The sequence below is a fragment of the Colobus angolensis genome, unplaced genomic scaffold, assembly GCF_000951035.1.
Source record: "Colobus angolensis palliatus isolate OR3802 unplaced genomic scaffold, Cang.pa_1.0 Scaffold233, whole genome shotgun sequence".
Classification (NCBI taxonomy): domain Eukaryota; kingdom Metazoa; phylum Chordata; class Mammalia; order Primates; family Cercopithecidae; genus Colobus; species Colobus angolensis.
Window position 1 is genome coordinate 1,050,321 of NW_012115522.1, and position 5,325 is coordinate 1,055,645.

At 44.0% G+C, this 5,325-nt stretch overlaps 1 pseudogene; it reads left to right on the forward strand.

Annotated features, from left to right (window-relative positions):
- The first annotated feature begins 222 nt into the window (after positions 1 to 222).
- On the forward strand, positions 223 to 539 carry LOC105513630 (annotated as a pseudogene).
- The last annotated feature ends 4,786 nt before the right edge of the window (positions 540 to 5,325 follow it).

Here is a 5,325-nt window from a genome sequence, read left to right on the forward strand (position 1 = left end):
CTGGGCATGGTAGTACATGCCTCTAATCCCAGTTACTCTGGAGGCTGAGGCAGGAGAATTGCTTGAATCTGGGAGGCAGAGGCTGCAGTGAGTCATGATCGTGCCACTGCCCTCAAGCGTCAGTGACAGAGCAAGACTCTATCTCAAAAACAAACAAACAAGCAAACAAACAAAAAGGCTAAAAGGAAAAAGAAAGGCAGTTTGAGCAATTTTTCCTAAGCCATGGCATATCAGTTATACAGAAATACTGCTTTGGGAAACAGTCTTCAGGTGATCCTAGATGAGCTCACACAGTCTCAACAGACCATCTACAAATTCTACTTCAGTTTGATAAGGCTATAAATTCAGCATTGGCTCAGAGGGTTAGGAACAGAGTCAATTTCAGGAGCTTTCTAAATATGTACAGATTCTGTGATAATCTATGGACTTTTGTATTGAATGATGTTGAATTCAGAGAGGTGACAGAACTTATTAAAGTGGATGAAGCAAAAATAGTAGACTGTGATGGTAAAAATACTGGCTCCAATACTACAGAATGATGGGGAAAAAAATGGGTTTTTAATGCTGTCTTCTGTTATTATTCATCACTTTTTGAAGAGAAGCAGAGAAGAAACCTAAAACAAATTATTTTAGCATTGCAGAAGTGACTATACAGTGCTCTCCCAGAGAATTCCAGTAGGAAGAAGCTTGTAACTCATAGCCTCTTACACGTTACCTTTATTATACAGCATGAAAAAAAACATAACATTTAAAAAATGACAATTAAAAAGTTGTTGGCTTCCTAAGAATATTCTTCAATAAACTCCTTTTAAAACTTAAAAAAAAAAATCTTATCCCTCCATCAAGCCCCATCACCCATATCCAATCTGTTTGGAGTCTCAAGAAGGGCCAGCCACGATGGCTCACACCTGTAATCCCAGCACTTTGGGAAGCCTAGGTGAGTGGATCACTTCAGTTCAAGAGTTTGAGACCAGCCTGGTCAACATGGTAAAACCACCATCTCTACTGAAAATACAAAAATTAGCCGGGCCTGGTGGTATGCACCTGTAGTCCCAGTGACTCAGGAGGCTGAGGTAGGAGAATTGCTTGAACCCAGGAGGCAGAGGTTGCAGCAAGCCGAGATCATGCCACCGCACTCCAGCCTGGGCAACAGAGCAAGATTCTGTCTCAAAAAAAAAAAAAATACTCTCTAATAAATAGCATCTCTCTCCTCTCTGCCCAGAGTTAGAGAAATAAACTGAAGAGTAAATATGGTGGCCAAGATATTAGCTTTACTGATAGAGAAGTGTTAAGGACTTAATCCAGTGTGAGGGCCAAATGGACCTGCATCCAAACTACAATAGAAGACAGAGATCCACTCACCCACCCACTCCTGGGCAGCACTCCCAGCTCCGTCAACGCCAGGAGGACCTGCAGAGAATTCTTCTCTGTGGCAGCTCACTCCTAAGAGGAAGAAGAAGGGCTGAGACAAACTCCTTTCTAGGAATGAAACACTGGGATTGAGGAAAACACCTTCCATGCTCTCAAGGTCTGTTCCTAAGAACTGATACCGGCTTTCTGTTCTCAAGTATCTGACACGTACATCCACTTTTCTCCTCCAATTCTGCCATGATCTGCTGCCTGGATCAGTATAACTGCCTACAGTTGATCTGCAACTACTCCAGAGCCCTACAACCAATCATTCCCCACACTGTGGCCAGAATAATGTTTCTGTTTTGTTTTTTGTTTTGCTTTGTTTTGAGACAGGGTCTTGCTCTGTCGCCAAGGCTGGAGTACAGTGGTGTGATCGCGGCTCACTGCAGCCTCAGCCTCCAGGGCTCAAGTGATCTTCCCACTTCAGCCTCCTGAGTAGCTGATACTACAGGCACACACAAACACACTCGGCTAAATTTTGTATTTTTTGTAGAGACAGGGTTTCATCATGTTGCCCAGACTGGTCTTGAACTCCTGACTCAAGTGATCTGCCAGCTTTGGCCTCTCCAAATGCTGGGATTACAGGCATGAGCTGACATGCCTGACCTATTTGGTTATTCTATTTTTTTTTTTTTTTTTTGGTTTATTTGGCTGGTTTTCTTTTTTTGAGATGGAGGCTTGCTCTGTCACCAAGGCTGGAGTACAACAGCATGATCTCGGCTCACTGCAACCTCCACCTCCCAGGTTCAAGTAATTGTCCTGCCTCAGCCTCCCAAGTAGCTAAGATTACAGGTGTGTGCCACCATGCCTGGCTAATTTTTGTATTTTTAGTAAAGATGGGGTTTTACAGTGTTGGTGAGACTGATCTCAAATTCCTGAGCTTGTAATCTGCCCACCTCAGCCTCCCAAAGTGCTGGGATTACAGGTGTGAACCACTACACCTGGCTTGTTTTTTTTTAAAATTTAGACAGGGTCTCTGTTGCCCAGACTGGAGAGCAGTGGTGTGATCATGGCTCACTGCAGCCTCAAACTCTTGGGTTCAAGTGATCCTCCTGCCTCAGCCTCCAAAGTAGCTGGGACTCAGGCATGTGCCACCACGCTCAGCTTATTTATTTAGTTTGTTTATTTATTTATTTATTTATTTATTTATTGCAGAGACGGGATGTCATGATGTGGCCCAGGCTAGTCTCAAATTCCTGGGCTCAGGCGCTCCTCCTGCCTCAGCCTCCTAAAGTGCTGGTATTACAAGCATGAGCCATTGTGCCTGGCCAGGATATGTTTTTAATATGCAAATATGATCATTTCTCCTCTTATTAAATCCCTTCAGTAGATTCTCATTCCTCTTGGGATCAAGACCCAAGTTCTTACCAGGGCCCACTAGATCCTGGTGGTCTGGCTCCAGTCTTCTCCCCTCCCTGTCAGTTTTGCTCCGCACACACAGAGCGTTTCTCATTGTTTAAATCGCCATGCTTACTCCTACCTCAAGAACTTTGGACGTACTGTTCCCTTTGTCTGTAATGCTCACTCCCCTCTCTCTTTCCTTTCTTTTTTCTTTTCTTTTGTGGCCTGGTTAACTCCTACTTATCTACAGATCTTAGCTCCCACATCCCTTCCATAGGGAAGTCTTCCCTGACCCCACAGGCCCCCGTAGGCTCCTCTACTTCCTTCAGATAATTTAGCAGGTGGTATAATTACATGATTGTATGATCATCTGGTTAATATCTTTTCCCCTATAGGTTCTCATCAGAGCCACAGACGATGTCTGTTTTGCCCACTGTTGTGTTCCTTAGCAATTGGCACGGAACTCAGTCCAGTCCTCAGAGACACCCAATAAATATTTATTGAGAAAACAAAAGGCCAACTAGACTCGAACTTCCTCTGTTAAGCCAGACTTCTTCTCCCCGTCCTCTGAAATCCTACGACACTTGAGATCCCACCACTCATGTACACGGCATTTACGGCAACTGCCTGATAGTGGCTGATAGCCATGTCTTATCTCCCCAGCTAGACTGTGAGTAGCTGTGGGCCAGGGATCATAGCTTTCACGTGACTGTAACTCTCACAACGCCTAGCCCAGCTCCCACCCCTTGATGTGCACACAATAATAATTTATTCAAAGAGTTAATAAAGATGTTGGCGTTTCTTTCTTGGTCTGTAGCAGTGTTGGTGGTGATGGAGGGAAGTTATAATTCCCTGATGCTTGGGAATGCAATAGAGACTGCGTTTTATAGGGCAGAACTAGGAAAGGATATTAGAATGTTGTGTCCTTTTATTGCAAGAACACTCTCTGCCAATTTGCTTGGCAAAGCAAAGCAAGCCTTTTCTGTAAACACAGCAAACTAGTTCTAATTTTATGCAAAAAGAGGCAACTATAACTAAAAAGCTGAATAGCCATAGAAAATGAACTGATTTTACTTATTCATTTGAGTTATATTTTATTATATTTTGTTTGCTAATGACCACATACATTCTAATCACAATTGGAACGGTTTCAACCCACAACTTTTCGCTCATCTTCAGAGTAGAAGATATGAGGGTAAGATTGTCAGAAATGTGGAATTCACAGGCCAGAAGGGAGGAGATAGACAAACACTAAATGACCAGATCTCTTTCTGGGACACATTGGGCAGGGCCTGTTTGTAGGGAAAGTGCAGAGATCCTAGGGCCAGGTTAAGCATGTGCTCCAAAGCATGGTTTTCTGAGAGTGCTGAGTCAAAGAAGAAAGATGCAGACATTGCCTAAGGACGTCAGAAGATACTGGATGTGAGGGATAAGGAAAGCAAATAACTAGATGGAGAGTGAGGCGGTTGCCTGGCAGAATGAAGGGAATGGTGTCAGGAACAAAGTAAAGCAAGGGCAATGCCCTTGTGATGTAGTAAACCAAGTTCTTAAATTTGGGATGTCCTTAATTCAGACCCAGGGAGCAGGAAAGCTGGAGTTCCTCCAATGTTCCAGGACAGGCCATGAACAGTGGGCTTCTGCTTCATCCCTGCCTTTGAGAAGCTTACAATCTGGTTATTCAGACAGCCAAAACCACAACTGACTTTAAGAAAAGATAGTAAAGTACACAGAGTGCTGTGGTTTGAATGTTTGTCCCTATCCAAAGCTCATGTTGAAATTTAATTGGCATTGTAATGGTATTGGGAGGTGGGACCTCTAAGAGGTGTTTAGATCACAAGGGCCCCACCTGAAGAATGGACTAATGTTGTTATCAAGGGAGTAGGTTTGTTATGATGGGAGTGGGTTTGTTATTGTGGGAGTGAGCTTGCCTATCCCTTGCCCTCTCTTTTTGCCCTTCCACCATGTGACACCTTCTGCCATGCTATGATGCAGCAAGAAGGTCCTCACAAGATGCCAGCCCCTTGACACTGGACTTCCGAACCATGAGCCAATAAATGTATATTCATTACAAATTACCCAGTCTGTGGTATTCTGTTATAGCAGCACAAAATAGCTGAGATGCACGGTAACACACATGCCCTGAGGCATATTCCAAAGCCTACAATACAGGGTGAACTGTGAAGAGACTGTGTCAGAACGGTGCTGGGACAGGAATGTGGAACTAGAGGGCTAGAGATTAGGAAAGCTGTCATATGTTATACCTTTCCCCCTTATTCATTAGACCTGGTGCCCTCCTTGTCTAACCCATTCCATTTGCTATCTTGTGGTTTCCACTAGACAACCACATACCTTCATAGGTGCTGCCTTCTGAGCAGGGCTTTCTTTTCTTTCTTTCTTTTTTTTTTTTGAGACAGGGTGGAGTGCAGTGGCATGATCTCAGCTCACTGCTATCTCCGCCTCCCAGGTTCAAGCGATTCTCCTGCCTCAACCTCCCTAGTAGCTGGGATTTATGCCTGGCTAATTTTTGTATTTTTAGTAGAGGCAAGGTTTTACCATGTTGGTCAGGCTGGT